The sequence below is a fragment of the Esox lucius genome, chromosome 11, assembly GCF_011004845.1.
Source record: "Esox lucius isolate fEsoLuc1 chromosome 11, fEsoLuc1.pri, whole genome shotgun sequence".
Lineage (NCBI taxonomy): Eukaryota > Metazoa > Chordata > Actinopteri > Esociformes > Esocidae > Esox > Esox lucius.
The window spans coordinates 12,541,171-12,559,403 of record NC_047579.1 but is presented as its reverse complement, the minus strand read 5'-3'; the positions used below and the strand labels follow the sequence as shown (position 1 = coordinate 12,559,403).

At 41.1% G+C, this 18,233-nt stretch overlaps 1 protein-coding gene and 1 long non-coding RNA gene across 2 annotated transcripts in view; both read right to left on the bottom strand.

Moving 5' to 3' along the window:
- The window catches only part of LOC117595278 (NLR family CARD domain-containing protein 3-like), a 495,319-nt gene that overhangs the window by 449,708 nt on the left and 27,378 nt on the right, over nucleotides 1-18,233 (bottom strand). The gene's annotated exons all lie outside the window — the stretch shown is intronic.
- Nucleotides 2,567-3,407, bottom strand: LOC117595311. Its single transcript, XR_004576513.1, has 3 exons — nucleotides 3,322-3,407; nucleotides 2,953-3,171; nucleotides 2,567-2,668 (listed from the first exon to the last, which is right to left on the bottom strand). It is a non-coding gene; the product is annotated as an uncharacterized LOC117595311 (long non-coding RNA).

The window sequence follows — 18,233 nt, the reverse complement described above, 5'->3', positions numbered from 1 at the left end:
GTTTGTCTAATTTGGGTTTTTGGAAATAGTTTGTTTGATGTAAAATGGTTATGGTTGAGTAGAATATATCTTATGTTCTGTTGTTCTCATTATTGTGACACATTCACTTCCAATGAAACGTACATTCATATTGTAATTGTTAATGCTCAGATTTCACAATAGTCACTATGAGAATGTTACTGTTCAGTGTGTTTGTTTGAAATTTGATTAGAAGTAATCATATTAATCTCATGCATTATGGAATAAGTGAGTAAAAAGGTGCAGGGAACACATTTTTGTTATTCCTTACATGTTTACTAAGTTGTTTTAATTGATGTTTGAATTGAAACTGAGAAAGTATTTCTGCATGATGTTCTATTCTAGAAATCCAAGTTGAGGAGTTTTACATAGTTTAATTGTAAAGAGAGGTACAGACCCCCTGAAGTGCTCAACTCACTCACACAAACACCAGTGTGGGGGTTGGAGGGGGCTGCTTGAAAGGAGTTTTTGACTTGTTTGAACTCTTTAGAAGAGAAACAGACTTACTGGTGACATTATCAAAATTGGGTATTCTAATTCAGCTACATTGAATACTTTGTGTTCATTATTCTGCTTTTGACTTGAAGGAACAGGAAATGTCAATTCCATGTTTATTTACATATTCAACGAGTCTTCATTATTTTTCATAGAAATGTATACCTGTGTACTTAATTTCTGTCCTAGTAAGCAATCATTGGAATGTTAACGGTTAACAGATGTTTCTTTAAGGTCTGTACGCTGAAACAAAAAAGGTTTGCTTGCTATTGCCCTAGCTGGTTTGTTTCTCAAGATAACACCAATGTGTCCCTAATTGATAAGGGGACCATTCTTCAAGACTAGGGTCTGTTATCCTTAGGTTAGTAAACCACCCCCCACTCCAGGGTGAGCTCTGGGGAGATAGGGCATAAAGGGGGGGGTCATGATTTATGACAGGATTACAGAGTGTCTTTGATGTGCTAGGATAATAAGAAGAGACTTGGAGAATTTCAAACTGGGTTTCATCTTTTAGAGAAGTTAGGCTAAATAACAGTTATATTTGCTGACCTTCAAGATGGTGTGAAATGTCTTGATTTGCAATAAGGTATTTGATCATTTATGTGAAACAAGGGTGAATTAGATTATAGTTCCGAGTCAAAACAATCAGATGTAATTATATACCAACTGAGATCTGGTTAGATGAAGAACTGAGAATTGTTCATGAACTACTCTTTGAGAGGGATACTTCAATGTAAGCAAACTATCTTAACTGATGAGGAGTAATTGCCCAGATAGCAATGAGTCGGCGGACCGGAGGCGGTCCTCCAAAGACAGTAGAAGCGTCAGAATGTCTAAATCGCAAACACATTTGCCAGCTTTCCGCCGGCGGCAGGCGCTTTTTAAAAGCGTCAGTCGCACTCCTACCGCCTGTGTTCTGCGGCCGGCCCGTGGTCCAACCGCCTTTCCACCGCCGTTATACAAAAGGTTTTCGAGCGATCTGCCGCTTTTATATATATTTAATATTTATAGCATGCAGTTTATCGAGAATAATGATTGATCAAACCAGGCAAATTTCCATTTGGTGTTTTAATTCCACATTTCAAAGTACAGTAACTGTCATTCAAACAAGATGTGTCAGATCACTGAAATAAATAATAGGCAGAAAAAAATAAACATAAATACACACAGAACATGCAGGTTTCCAATAAAATGTTGGTTAAAAAAAAAAGAACAGCCATACAAGCAAATTATAACACAAACACAATCATTGTTAATAATATAGAGGTCAGCTCTGGGATGAAAATAATTACCAGTAAACATAACAAGTAATGAGGATATTTGGTACCAAAGAATGTGCAGGATACCAAATAAAACGAGGTAGAACATCACATTTTCAAGCCATTGAGTAAAGCTCTAGAGTAGAATATTCCATTATAATGGCATTGCTGACCTGGAGCACAATATTTACACCATGCTGCATTAAGATGTGTCTCTTGTATCTGTGATAAACAAAACTTGATATACATATATAAAAATACAGAGGTAAAAACAGTAGTAGAACAGACCATTATAACTGCAATGCTGACCTGTGGCACAAGGATTTACAAGCTATATTTAACAATAGAATAACAGTTAAGCACTGTGATGGAATGAAAAATGCTGATGTTAAAAACAGAGTAAGTAGAATATTTGGTACCAGGTACTGTGCAATATCAAGTATCAGAGGTACGAAATAGTATTTCCAAGCTATTATTAATTGAATAACAGTTAAGCATAGTGATGAAATGAAAGTAGAATGTTGGTACTAGTTAATGCGCAATATCAAGTAACAGGTATGAAATAGGATTTACAAACTATAATAGAATCGTTAAGATGGAATGAAATAAGCCAATACTAAAGTTAATACAAAAAAAAACAGGGTGGGTTTGGTGAGTGTAGTCTGGCACTTCTGGCTTCTTGATGTTACTGACTGCAGGATAAAGAAAGTGTTCCAGTTCAGGGATGCTGGGGTGTCAGTAGTCAGCCTAGGTTTAAGGGGTTGGCTGTGGGTCCTTCTCAGCTGGGCGGCTTTTTCCTCCTTCACAGTCTGATGCTCCTTTCAGGTAACGTGTAACGTTAACCTGGACCGCCTCATCAGTGGCATCCTGGGTTGCCGGGTTCTTCCGGAGGGCCCCTGTAGAAAATACAGATCTGTCATTACATTTGAATGGCATAAGGCATAAGGGCATCTACTTAAAAAAATTACTTTGAACAATGGTCTTCAGGAACAGGTCTCTAAAACAGGTTTTATCCCCTATGCCAGTCCAGGTTGTATTAACGGCAAGGTTATTAGAGAAAATACTCTGAAGCATTCTCCACACTGTTGTCTTTAGGTCCCTCCCACATTTGATAGCCAAAAACCGAAGCTGAAAATCCAAAATTACCCTACGGCCTTATAAACGAAAGCAACACACTTACAAATTGTTCCTGGAGCTCTTTATCCTCCCTCAAAATGCTGTCAAGAAACACCAAATCTTCCTGGGTGTCTAGGGGGAGTAACATCCCCTGGCAGGGATAGCTCTCCAACAGACACATTGGCACTGAAATGTTGCAGCATAGTGTCCATTTTGTTTTCCATGCTACGCACAACATCGCCAAACTCTCCAAGACGTCGCAGCACTAGGGTCTGATCTGCACCTACAGGGGTTCCCAGAATAAAAGAATAAAGTAGTCAGTCCTGGTCCCTCAATTACTAAACAATGACATTTATACCTAGGTCTAATACACGTACATGTGGACCCAGTGGGAATTAAATCAACAACCACAGGTGTTGTTTGCAAGTTGTACCTGATTGCCCAGTGTGAGCAAACATCTTCAGCATTGTCCCAAATAGCTTCACCTGCTCTTGAAGTGAGCCGCTGTCACCCGAAGCTACAAAATGAAAGGCATATGGTCATTCTGAACCTACATTACACACAAAAAAGTAAAATTAAAGAAAGAGTGCATGTTCTCACCTGCTCGTGCATGGCTTCCCCTCAGGGCTTGGTTCTCCTCCCTCGGGGCTTGGTTCTCCTCCCTCGGGGCATGGTTCTCCTCCCTCGGGGCATGGTTCTCCTCCCTCAGGGCATGGTTCTCCTCCCTCAGGGCTTGGTTCTCCTCCCTCAGGGCTTGGTTCTCCTCCCTCAGGGCTTGGTTCTCCTCCCTCAGGGCTTGGTTCTCCTCCCTCAGGGCTTGGTTCTCGTTCTGGAAAACTAAAGGCACTATTTTCAAAACTGTTAAAAAACTGGACATTAGGACATAGGCCTAGAATATACCTTCATTGCTGAAAACTTCATGCTGTACATGCGACGCCAGGGGAGTCCAAGGGCCAATAACGGAGCGATGACTTTCTCCTATTGATAATCATTGACGTAAAAATATGTTTGAAGTTATTGCATACATGTAATGAATTGGACTTAAATGTAACAGTTTAGCGCAACGTATTACATACCTCCAGCCTTTTCACCCATTTGCTGCCAGGGTACATTTTCTGCTGGGGGTGTAAAGTTTAGTACTTGACGAACTGGGGGAAAAAACATAACAGCTTTAATTTCACTGCAGAGATTGCATATTCAGTAATGAAACAATAATTGAACTGTGCAAAGCTAATGATATGTACAACACACCTCCACACCTTTTATCCAGAAAGTCAAGTGCCCTAAAAGAAAAACAGATTATGGATAAAAGGATTCCTAATCTTAAATAGAAGCAATAGTTTCCAAGACAAAAAACATCACAAATAACATCACTTACTTGTACTCAAACTGTTGGCTCTGAAGTGGAGTCTGGATTACTAGGGAGAAACCTGGTTCTGAGAAAGAGGGAACAGAAATTTGAAAATCTAACAAAGTGTACAGTTTAGTTACAGGATCACAAATTAAGCATCACAGCAATACATTTTACATACCAACTCTGAAGTCTACAGATGGCTCAACATTTTCCTGGTTTTCTGGAATCAATGCAACTTCTGTAGAATGTAGTGATTCAAGTGAATGTCCTGTTTGTCCCTCTCAACTCTTTTCATTATTATTTTCCTTTTGGCCCAGTAACTAAACATTGTGACTAACAATGTATTTACCTTTAAAACCAAAACGATTGACCAACAGTAGGTCTCTTGGGTGAAGATAATCGGTTATGCTCTGGCCAAGGTATCTGCAACAAAACCGGATTGTTAACGTTAGGAATATACAGTAGCTATGCTGTGGGGGGGAAACGTTATCAGCCAAATGTGGAACAGTGAAATTGTTAAAAATAAAATGTATTCATTGGGTGTTGTGATTCAAGTGAACACAGAATGTTCCTCAAACATAAAACGTACAGCAGTTCAGAGAATTAGAAATCACAATCGCCTTAAATCCAGTACAGTAGCAACACAGCACAAAACATCCTAGCCACAGTGTGTCCTGTAACAAAGGCAAAACAGCATGTGCTAGCTAACACTTACTCTAGCTACTGGACTAGCAGCATACTTGTTCAGGCAAACAAAATAATTTAAACAACATATATACATCGTTATTTTTGTAAGAAAGACTAAGTTTAAATTTTAGTGTTTTCTAGATGTAAAGCTTTTGCTACCTATTATAGCTCGTTAAAATTCAACATGTACTAACAACATTGCGTTAACAAGGCTACTTTAGCTAGTTAGGCAAGAACAAAGATGACTACACATTTTAAATATATAAACTAAAAACAATGTCAACATAATATTGCGTTACACAAAAAGGAAACATGTACTTACTTAAACGATGGAAGTCGATGACTTTGCTAGCTAGCAGACTGTAACTCGCGATTGAGCGACGAACTGATGCGAATGTGTCCAAACCAACATGGCCGGTCGATTTTGAGAGTTGCCTATTTAAAAGCGTCTTGCCGCCGAAGGACCGCGGTTTTTAGACCGAGGCAACCGCCAGAGAAAATGAAGCAGTCAAAAAATCTCGCAAGAAATGGGAGTGACGTATTCGGCGGCAAACGTTTCATCCCCGCCAGCAGGACGCACCTATAGCCGACAGCTAAGGGCCGGCGGCAAAAAGAAGCCTTGCGGATATTTTTTGCTATCTGGGTTTGGGTCTGAATTATGGAAATGTATAACACTGTTGGACTTCAAATATGATGGTCCTTCCATTAAAAACACCATGCTATTGTATCATTTATATAATTGTATAGATATGGATCATGGAAATGCTTAACCTGCATTATACATTATACCATGGTAATAAATAATTCAGATAAATAACAAAAAGTGTGTCACCGTATTTATTAAAATGTGTGAAATGAAGCTGGTACAATGGGAGTATAATGCATTATTGTAATATATCCACAAAAGAGAAAATAGTTTGGTTTGTGTTATTGATACGTATTCAACATTATGGGCATTTGTAATCTTCATTTATTGGTCCCAATCCCGTTTCGGGTTCTCTGTGTTGTCAACCAGTAATGTGGGAGAACATGAAGTGCTGTATATTCTTAGTAATTTACAAGAGGTGTTGGTCTTGTCTCAGACAGCAGAGGGAGCCACTTACTCTTGTAGTTGATTAACCTGCTCTCGCTCTACTGTTGTTTTCACCAGCCTGTTTAGTAGGCAGTTAGTTGACAGAGAGCAAGACAACTAAACAAAGGCTGAGGAACCAGATAAACATTATTTAAAATGTTACATAGAAGATGAGGAATTCCTAAAACATACAATATGAAATGCCAAGCTAAGAAGACTGTATGTACAATATAATTGTTATTTTGTGATTGCCTTTTTATAGTTTTATTAAATTATAAATATGTCAGCATTGAAGCTAACGTCGGCTATCGGTATCAAACACACACGAGGCACAAATGTACATGTAATCTGTTTTTGTTAGAAATAATACATTTAAAAAAATTCCATTGCCATTAGATGACTTCCAATGCCTTTTTTACAAATGGGTTTTAGTAACTTCCGATTTAGAATTGTATTGTGGCCTTGTCAACTGAAAGAGACTTACAAATTATATTGAAAAAAACAACCAGCGAACCAGTTATACAAACTCTGGAAGTATAGATGTAATGTCATGTTTTGTCCACAGAGACCAACAGGAGAGATTCTCAGTGGTCAATCTGTCCAGAGTCATCAAACAGACCTGTCCTCTATATTCAGTGTATGTGGTCCTGTTATGTATATTTGTTTCTGTATACCTCAAGTGAAGTTAACCTGTCAATCTTTCATGCATTTGTTAATATTGTTCTGCAATTTATTTACTTTAATTCAGTCTAATTTCAGCTTTTTCACTTTCATTTTTTCACTCTCAGTTACTTGAACAGAAGATCATGATATTTGTGAAGAAAGAGTTAAAGAGGTTTAAGACAATGCTGAGTTCAGATCTCCCAGAAGGATTTAAGAGTCAGAGGGAGGATGAGGAAGGTGTGGACCCAGAAGATGAGAAGCAGGAGAGCAGTGCCAAAGAGGGGGCTCTGAAGATCACACTGCATGTCCTGAGGAACATGAACCAGAAGGATCTTGCTGACACACTGGAGAAAAGTAAGAGTTGTCTGACTTTACTGTTGAATGTTCAAAATGATATTATAGTAACCTTGAGACAACGTATAACAACCTCTTCTGTGTTGAAGAACTTAACATAGAACAAAGTGAAGAGACAGATATATTACAATACTGTCATTTAAAGGAAAGTTCACATTCTCTGTTATTTGTTATTTCATAAAATACTGTAAGCATTTATAGAGACGTCATTGATATCATCTGCGTTATTTATTTCAGATGAGCTTGCTGTGATTTGCCAACATGATCTCAAATCTAACCTGAAGAAGAAGTGTCAGTGCTTATTTGAGGGTATCGCTAAACAAGGGAACCCAACACTTCTCAATAAGATCTACACAGAGCTCTACATCACAGAGGGTGGAAGTGGAGGAGTCAATAATGAACATGAGGTGAGACAGATTGAGACAACAACCAGGAAACAAACAAGACCAGAGAGAGCAATCAAATGTAATGACATCTTCAAATCCATACCTGGACAAGACAAACCTATCAGAACTGTGCTGACAAAGGGTGTCGCTGGAATTGGAAAAACAGTGTCTGAGCAGAAGATCATTCTGGACTGGGCTGAAGGAAAAGCCAATCGGGGAGTCCAGTTCGTATTTCCCCTGCCTTTTAGGGAGTTGAATTTAATGAAATGGGATAAACTCAGTTTGATTCAACTCATCAATCATTTCTCAGTTGAAACCAATAAGGCAAGAATCACTAACTACAACAAATACAAAGTTCTGTTAATCTTTGATAGTCTGGATGAGTGTCGACTGCCCCTTGACTTCAAGAACAATAAGAGCTGTTATGATGTCACAGAGTCAACCTCAGTGGATGTGCTGCTGACAAACCTCATCAAAGGAAATCTGCTTCCCTCTGCTCTCCTCTGGATAACTACCAGACCTGCAGCAGCCAATCAGATCCCTTCAGGGTGTGTTGACCTGGTGACAGAGGTGAGAGGGTTCAATGACCCACAGAAAGAGGAGTACTTCAGGAAGAGATTCAGTGATGGGGACCTGGCCAGCAGAATCATCTCACACATAAAGACATCAAGGAGCCTCCACATCATGTGTCACATACCAGTCTTCTGTTGGATCGTTGCTACAATCCTTGAGTTCCTGTTGACTACAGATGATAAAGGAGAGCTGCCCAAGACCCGAACAGACATGTACTCACACTTCCTTGTATTTCAGTCCACACACAGGAATGTAAAGTATGATGGGAAAAAAGAGATAGATGCACACTGGAATAAATAGAGCATTCTGACACTGGGAAAACTGGCTTTTCAACAGCTACAGAAAGGCAATCTGATTTTCTATGAAGAAGACCTGAAAGAGTGTGGCATTGATATCAATGAAGCATCAGTGTACTCAGGAGTCTGTACACAGATCTTAAAAGAGGAATGTGGGCTGAACCAGGACAAGGTGTTCTGCTTTGTCCATCTGAGTATTCAGGAGTTTCTAGCTGCTCTATATATGTTTCTCTCATTCAACAACAACAATACGAATCTAATTGATGAACAACAATCAACTGATGAAAACGTTTCAGTGCAGTTGAGGTACGAGCCTGAAGTCACATTTTTCAAGACTGCTGTGGATGAAGCCTTCCAGAGTAAGACTGGACACCTGGACCTTTTCCTCCGCTTCCTTCTGGGTCTCTCACTGGAGTCAAATCAGAAGCATTTACAAGGTCTACTGACAAAGACCAGAAGCAGCTCACAGAGCCATAAGGAAACCATCAATTACATCAAGGAGAAGATCAGGAAGAATCCCTCTTCAGAAAAGTGCATCAATCTGTTCCACTGTCTGAATGAACTGAATGACCATTCTCTAGTGGAGGAGATCCAAAGATACCTGAGTTCAGGACGTCTCTCCAGAGAAGAACTGTCACCTGCACAGTGGTCAGCTCTGGTCTTTGTGTTACTGACTTCAGAAGAGGAGATTGATGTGTTTGACCTGAAGAAATACTTCACATCAGAGAAAGGTCTTCTGGGGTTGTTGCCAGTGGTCAAAACCTGCAGAACTGCTCTGTAAGTAGTCATGCAAATTCCCCCCCCACCCCCCCCCCCAACACAAACCCTCTTTTTACATCTACAGTATATTTACTGACAGAACAGCACTGATGATTCCGGACAGGAAGTAAAGATATTTGAATGTACACACTAGCAGTCTACACGTCTACATTGTCACAATGCATCAGAATTATAGATGGATAGATATGGGGCTATTTTATTATTATTATTTACTTTGGTCAATTTGAGATACGGGGCTATTCATAAAAGATCTGGGGCTATAGACCCAAACGCCTAGGAGGTTACATTGGTGTGTCATATATATATATAGGCAATGTCAGTTTTAACAGTACGCCCTTAAGTAGAGTTGACATGATAATGATATAATATATAGAGGATATTCTAATGTTATTCTGAACTATTGTTCTGTTTGTGACAAAATCTCAACTTTATTTGCAGTAATTGGTAAGTATTTTGGGCGTCTCTTTCACACAGATCGTCTTGATCCTCCTGACATCCAAACCAATATAAACGTGGCAAAAACCCATCGGGCCTAATGAAATGAAGTAATCATTGTGATTTTGACTTAAGACAATAACATTTCAATTATTATTTCAATGCATTGGCTAATTTTGCAATAATGTGGCTATTTTAAAGCACGATTGCTCATTCAACAACGCAAAACGGGTATAAACATTGCGATTAGTTTGACACAAAACATAATATTGTGATCAATGTGACTTGATTGCTTTTTTGCATGCAAAAAAATTAAAACGCCCTCCAGACTGTTTGTTCTATATAGACACAGGCCAACACACTGTTACTATCAGACAGCGTTTCAATTCACTGACGGGACTGAGGGGAAACCGGTGCTCTTAACTCCGGAGAATATCGATATGATAAACTGCATATATAATGATTATGTATCTTAGCATTATCAATTCCATATCTTTCGGGGTCTAAAGTAAACACCTTGATGATAAAAACACATTATCAAGCAAGCAATATCATGCCCGAATTGAGTTTTGAACATGCTCACATGACGGTTACAGTTTAGCAGCATGAGAGATATGCATGAACTAATCTATAACACGGTGATTTCAGTTTAAATTTGATTAATTGTGCAGACTTACCTTACTGATGTCTCAGATGTTTGTTGTTTCAAATAAAAAGAGACACACAAAAAGGTCTCTGTTCAAGTTTTCCAGCGTCAGCCAAGTGATGATTTCGGAATGGTCACGTTCATAACGGAAAGAAGTCACATCCCTAACGTCCGTTTTTCCTCATAAATGGATTTTTTAAAACTAAAATAAAATAAATAATGTATGTTCTATAGAGAGCCGACACTCATCCATTCGGCTGGTATTATTTATTTTGGCTTGTGCATTTTAATTCACAGAATTTCAACAAAGTATATTTTCTCCCACAAACTCGCGTCTTTTTTGTGTCACGTCCGTAACGCATGTGTATTTCCCTCATATTAAACATAAAACGCATGTGTAGATTGATATTTTTCTAATGTCTGTACTCCTTTATTAAGGGAATATGGACATATAAACAGACATTTAAATATATTGGTATTAAATGCATTTTCTGAGAATTTATATTTTATGTTTTGACTGCAAATGTCACGTCCATAACAACATACTGGCACCCCTAGCGTCTGACTTCTCTCAGAGCCTTGAGTCAAAAGACATGTATTTTTCTATAGCAACTGATACTTCTAACAAAGGCAATGTGAAAACATTCCCCATCTCTGTAAGACTCTGGACCCCCGAACAAGGCATCCAAAACAGGGTCCTGGATTTCTTTGAACAGGCAGCCGAGAGCGCAGATGCTGTCACAGCAACCTTACTGCAGAAGTTAGCAGAACACAAACTCAGCATCCATAACGTCTCGGCCTTCTCAGCTGACAATGCGGCTGTGAATTTACCAAAATCTAAAACAACACATCAGCAAGATCCTGCCTGCAAACTGCCCAGCTCACATAATACACAATGCAGTAAAACATGCCAGCAATGCACTGAAAACAGTTGTCGAGTCTATAGTGAATAAATCATTCAATCATTTCAGCTGTTCTGCCAAGAGAGTTGCCACCCTCAAAGAAATGTTTGAATTTGCTGACATGGAGTATCTTACCTTGTTGCGCCACTTCCCGACACGCTGGTTGAGCCTACTCCCTGCAATTGACAGACTTATCAACACCTGGCCAGCTGTGCAGAGCTACTTCTTGTCGCTGGGAGGCGAAGAGTGCCCCCGTGTCATCTGGGATGCGCTCCGGGGTAACGAGCATGGAGAGGAAAACGAGTGCAGCGAGCTGGAGGCCATCTTCTTCTTGCAAAATATTCTTAAGATTTTCTCTGGTGCTGTGCTGAGTCTTGAGAGTGACAGTCTCACCTCAGTTGAAGTGAATGCGCTGATGAACGGCCTCCGAACCAAACTCCAGCAGCGCAAAAAAAATGCTTTCTTCGGAGCAAAAGTTGACCGTGTCTTCGCCTCCTCCGTTACTCTGAGGGTTGACAGGCTCCGTGGAGACTTCATCAGCTTCTATGATACCGCGGAGCAATAGCTTGAGAAATGGTTCAACTTCTCCAAAACTGTGCACCTGTTCAACATCCAGTGTTTGAACCTCAAGGAAAAACAAGCCATCAGCTACGGCAATTGACCACAGCTGTATCCGCCCTTCAGATGGATGAGGATCTCGACATGGATGAGCTCTACAACGAGAATTGTGCTCTGAAAGATGTCTTGCCAAATCTGGCGACAGACAGTCACCCTGTAGGTGAGCTTTGGGCCCAAGCGCTGAAGAGCAGGTCTGCGTTCCCTCAGTATGCCAAACTGCTGTCCTTCGTCCTGAGCATCCCTGTGAGCAACGCTTACTCAGAGCGGGTGTTTTCCATAATGAAAGGTGCCTGGTCTGATGTGAGAAACAGATGCTCATTTAACCTGGTCCGCAGCGAAATTAAAGTAAAAATGAATTTACAAATGAGCTGTGCAGAATTCCACAAAGACATCATGGGAAAGCCGAGAGTGCTGGCAGCAGTGAAATCCTCCGCGAAATATGCCAGCGCCGTGCCTCCAGCGCAACCCAATCTTAGGAGGTATTATATAGCTTTAGTGTATTACACTTTTGTTGTTTTTGTTATTTTATACGCACAAAGAAAATACAACCTATTTGTCCCCTTTTTATGTCATAGAGTAGATGAAGAGAGCGCAAGCTGCAGCCATGAGGCCAGGGAAAGTGCACGTGCAGGCAGCCACGAGGAGGAGTGATTGGATAATTGGTTTGGATGTTGGCGCCACGAGAAGGAGTGATTGGATTGGATGTTGCCGCTCCCCCCCCCCCCTTGTCCCGAATTTTACCCATTCTCATCTGGTCACCCTAACCCATCCACAAACAACTCCACCCCCGCTCCAGGGATGGGAGTGGAGAGCAAATCAGGCCTCAGTCTGGTAAACGTCAGAGATTCAGCCGCACAGTCATGAGGCTCTCCTTCGAACTCAAGAGGAATCCTCTCTGCCGGGTTTACTGTAACACACCTCTTTATTGTGAAATATGGATACGACAACAAAGGTAGATAGTCTAGCAACCTCGAGTTTGTTAACACACATTTTCCTTGCTCAATCAGCTCCACCACCTTGTGGTGGGTGTGGATGATTACTGGGTATCCCATTGTGATAGTGGATGCTTTGTCATATGCATACTGTACTGCTGCCAATCCTTGATAGCAGGGTGGATAGCCCTGTGCCACCAAGTCTAACTTAGAGCTATAGTATGCTATGGGCTGTTTCTTCCTGCCACTGCATGTATCTTGCATCAAAACTGCTGTAGCATATCCTCCTACTCTGTTAGCCACATACAACAAGAACGGCTTTGTGTAGTCAGGTGTTCCCAAAGCGGGGGCTGTCTGCATTTCCTGCTTTATCGTTTCAAAAGCTGCTAGCGCATCCCTATTCCAATTAAGTTTGACACTCAACTGCTGTTGCCCAGTGTCCTTCAACAGGTCCCGTAGGGGTGCTACCTTCAGAGCATAGTCCTCTATCCAGTCTGAGCTGAATCCTGTCATGCCCAAGAAAGTTAACTTCTGGCCTACTGTCTGTGGGAGTGGGGCTTTGCTTACCCCTTCTATCTGACCTTTGGGAATGCCTTTCAACTGATGAGATACAGTCCTCCCTAAGTACTCCACTTCAGTCTGACAATACTGTAGTTTCTTTTGTGACACCTTGTGTCCACCCTCAGCCAATTTCTGCAAAACTTTAATAGAGTCAGCATGGCACTGCTCCAGCGTGGGAGCACAGATCATCAAATCATCTACATACTGGATGAGCGTTCCCTCCAGTACAAGCTCTTCTAAGTCTGCCTTCAACACCTGGTTGAAAATGTGTGGAGAATGCTTAAAGCCCTGGGGTAAGCGAGTATACCTGTATTGCCTCCCCCCATAGGCAAACAAATGTCTACTCTCTTCAGCCAATGGGATACTACAAAATGCACCACACAGATCAATAACTGTAAAAAACTTGGCATCAGGAGGGATATTCGTCAATAGTGTGTGTGGATTTGGAACCTCATCATGACAATCCTGCACAATTTCATTAATGGGCCGCAAATCGTGGACCAACCTACACTTTGTCCTGTCAGCCTTTAGTACTGGGAAAAGCGGTGTATTACAGTCGCTAACTGTCTCTTCTAACACATCAGCCTCTGCTAGACCTTCAATTGTTGGCTTGACGCCTGCTTCTGCCTCTGGCTTCATGTAATATTGTTTCTTCCATACAGGCTGTGCTCCTGGCTTTACCTTGATGTTCACTGGGTTTGCCGATTTGACTAGCCCTACATCCGTGTCATGCTGCCACCAAACTTGCTTCGGAACCACTCGTTCCATTTCCTTCCTCAACGTGCTTTGTCTATCTTCAACCTCCCCTATCTGCATCTGTTGACCTGTAGTGATCTCCACTTCCTGTGGTTCCCCAATCATTTCTGCAAAACACAGAACTTTTATCAGATCCTTTTCAGGAGAGCAGAGGATAAGTGGGTTGTCTGTCTTTTCCCATTGAGTCTGTTGTGCCTTTTTCATCATAGGCCCCAAATCTTTAGCCTTGAAACCCTTATTCACCATCAACGTGATGTGTGTTACTGACCCAGGCACATCAAACCATTTATCAATTAAACTTGCTCCCTTAGCATCACACACTTCCATTGCTGTTCCTTGCTCCTCTATAACAAAGTATTGTGACTCAATGGGGGCTGGCTTGCCATGCGCCTCCATCAGCCACAACTGTTCCAAGATCTCATCTTGATATGGGTCATACTTCAATGTACAATGATAAGCCATTTTAGGCATGCTCCCCTGAGGCATTTGCGCCTCAATATATTTACCCCATTTACAAGTAACTTCCCTAACTTTTTCATCAATGTTGCCTATCCAATATACATTTGCTAATGATGTTTGCGGCATCATCATCATTTGTCTCTTCACCCCTGTCTCTTCTATAATTATTCCATCCGGAGTGCACTGAATTTGTAACCCCAATTTACATAATGAATCTCTGCCCAATAGGTTTATAGGAGTGTGTTCCGAAACTAAGATGGGAATTTTGGCAGAGCGTCCGCCTGTGGTCAGATTTACTGGAGCAGTCATTGGTATCAGCTGCGTTTTCCCGAGAATCCTATTGTCTTAGCATATTTACCTGACCTGGGGAGGTGAGAGGCATAATTTGGACTTACACAAGTGTAAGTAGCTCCAGTATCCACCATCATTGGTGTACCCTTATCATTTATTTGAACCTGCAGCACTGGTTCCTTATCAGCCTGCAAAGTTATAGCTGCAAACTGACCCTCCCCTTTCGGATTCTCTGGGCACCTTCAATATTCTTGGTGAGTCCATGGGTTCACAGGACCCTGAGGGGGCTGGTTGTTGGGCTGTTGCCATGCCCCCTGGGTTTGATTGTTACCTTGCCAATTTCCAAAACCCTGATTTTGCCTATTTCTGGGGGCCCAGCGTCCGGGATTCTGATTGGAGACCCATGGGTTTATAGGACAATTACTCTTAGTATGTCCCCCCTGATTACATCCCCAGCAAACCCCCACTGGAAACCTAGGTCCCCTGTTCTGATCTTTTGGCCCACTCCTCTGTCCTTTCTGTTGCCACTGCCCCTGGGGCTGTGTAAACACGTTCACTACTGGTGAGGTGGGTGACTGGGGGGCCCGCCATATTAGGCAGTTTTTAGTCACAATAATTAGTTTATAAGGTTGTCATTATTAGCCCTTATTACATGGATTGGCTGAATTCCAGTGCAGAATGCGTGTTATTTCTTGATAACAGACCGTTGCCATGAAAAACAGTGCGTTGCTATGGACGCAGCAGGATTCTAACCAGAGACGGAACGGACTATTTTCTTTAGAGGAAGCAATACAATCGTTTTTAAATCAATAAATTCCTTTTGAAATCAATATTTTGTGTCAAATTATAGATTTATTTGATAGGTAGCCATGTAATAAGCGGGATAAGGTATAGCGAGGCGGTTGTTATAGCGAATACAACCCCTTCAGGCTGATTCAAGATCCCTCCGCTTCGTCCCCCCAAAAAATTGTACCGCGGAGGAGAAAAATATTTGATTTTGAAATCGAGCTTCGCACCGAGCGCACGTCAGAAACAGAGGACAGTGTGTGTGTGTGTTCATCTCTTTAGTACTGTGACTTGACTTGAAACTTATAAGGACTCGACTTGACTTGCTTAGGGTGAACCCTTGACTTGACTTGACTTGATTTATCTGAACTGTGACTTGAGACTTGACTCGAGACTTGACGGTTAAGACTTGAGACTTGCTTGGACTTGACCATGTGTGACTTGTCCCAATCTCTGGAGATTCATATCCCTTAATCAGGATTGGGTACATAGGAGCGGGTGCCTCCAATACTTTCTGTGTTCCCAAGTTTCACAACACTCCCTTTGGCCCTCTATCGTATTTTCCTAGTCTATCCACTACTTCCTCTGACTGTTCTTCATCTTCCCACGGGTTTTCCTTATCACTCTGCTCCAACTCCTTAACTGACTGCTGCAACAACTGGTCCTCTCTTTCTCTCTGCCTACGCAGCTCCTGTAGCTCTCCTTCAAGGTATTTTATTGCTGCCTTATATTTATGATCCTGCTCATCATTCTGTCCAAGCAACCTTTCTATCCTCCCTTCCAACTCTTTCTCTCTCTTTCTAACAGCCCATTCTTCTTCTCTTTCATTCTCTCTTTCCTTTTTCTTTCCTGCCACTCTCCTTCTCCTTTCCTCTGCTTCCTCTTTACTCTGCTCCCTTAGTCCCAGCATATCCAGGCATTCTTTATAGCAGTCTACTCTCAGTCCAGGTCTGTCTTTCTCTTTTTTCTTTATAGCAGTCTACTCTCAGTCCAGGTCTGTCTTTCTCTTTTTTCTTTATAGCAGTCTACTCTCAGTCCAGGTCTGTCTTTCTCTTTTTTCTTTATAGCAGTCTACTCTCAGTCCAGGTCTGTCTTTCTCTTTTTTCTTTATAGCAGTCTACTCTCAGTCCAGGTCTGTCTTTCTCTTTTTTCTTTATAGCAGTCTACTCTCAGTCCAGGTCTGTCTTTCTCTTTTTTCTTTATAGCAGTCTACTCTCAGTCCAGGTCTGTCTTTCTCTTTTTTCTTTATAGCAGTCTACTCTCAGTCCAGGTCTGTCTTTCTCTTTTTTCTTTATAGCAGTCTACTCTCAGTCCAGGTCTGTCTTTCTCTTTTTTCTTTATAGCTGTCTACTCTCAGTCCAGGTCTGTCTTTCTCTTTTTTCTTTATAGCAGTCTACTCTCAGTCGTAATCGGTCTTAAGTCCAAAGTTCTATAAAGGTTTTTTAATTTTTACATGTGCATGTGATAATGGATACACAGCTACCGAGTATGACCGCACTCCGAGTAATCAAAGAATCTAGGTATGACAGACCACCTTGTATGACCTCACTCAGAGTAATCAAAGAATTTAGTTACGACAGGCTTCTTTGTAGCTTCTTCACTGGCCACGACCCCTATTCATATTACTCACACATTGAACACAGTACAGATGCCAGGTCATTCTCTGGTCAAACTAAGATCTCTTCAACAGATTAAAAGAGGATCCTATGGTCTGTTAATTACTCATTTACCTAGGGCACAGCATACTAAGTGAAACCACCATAGAAATTAATATTAACTCATAACTGCCAATGTAATATAAAATGATAATGACATCAAAACATCATATATTGCTTCTCAATAAAAAAAAATCTGTCACATTCCCTCCTTTTATCATTACCAAATATGCCTAGAGTAATATTAAATCACTAATTCTGGATTTATGTCAGACATGATGGTAACATTTACTGCACTGGGTAACACACTGCCTATGCTACCACTGGTGTTACTGAAACCAATGAGCAATTAGCATTCCTACTGGGTTCAACAGTGATATCGGATACCTAGCCTATAAAACCAAAAACCATGGGGGATTCTGTGAATGTCTAGTTATGTTCATATTCACCTGACAATTTATTAAACTATTCAATTGAATGCCAAACAACAAGGCTACATGAAAACATCTGAGAGTATGATTTCCTACGGGAACAGGTGTGAGATGACATGGGGATTTGACAGAACAGGGAACAACTACACATACTGTCATTAGCATATTTAAAATTCAGTATAATTACAAAAGGTGCTTTCTTTGAACAATAATTAGTCCATACACACCATTCGTCCAGGTGGCTGTTATTATTCACGTCCTGCTGTTGGACAATGGAGATAGCACTACTTAACTTTACTTGAGTATGCTAGGTCTATCCAGTGACTGAGAAGCAGTGTGATCAATAAAATGGGGATGCTTTTCCTTGCCCTGCAGTAGGCACTTTCCTTCAGGTTCTGCAGCTATGCGTCAGTGAATCTAGGTATCACTTTCTGCCACTTTCACTGCAGCTGAAGTGGTCAGGAGCACTCAGTATGATCCTTTCCATCTTGGATCTTTCCAGCACTTCCTGCGTAGATCCGTCACCACCACAAAATCACCCGGCTCAATCCTGTGGTTGCCTGCGTGTTGGAGCGCTGGTAGAGTGGCTTTGACTCTTGGGAAAAGAACTTTCTAAACATTATTAAGACTTTTACAGTAATCACACATGTCCTCATTCTTTCACTGGCACGTCAACCTATTCCAGGAAAATGGTAGTCCAGTCATGAG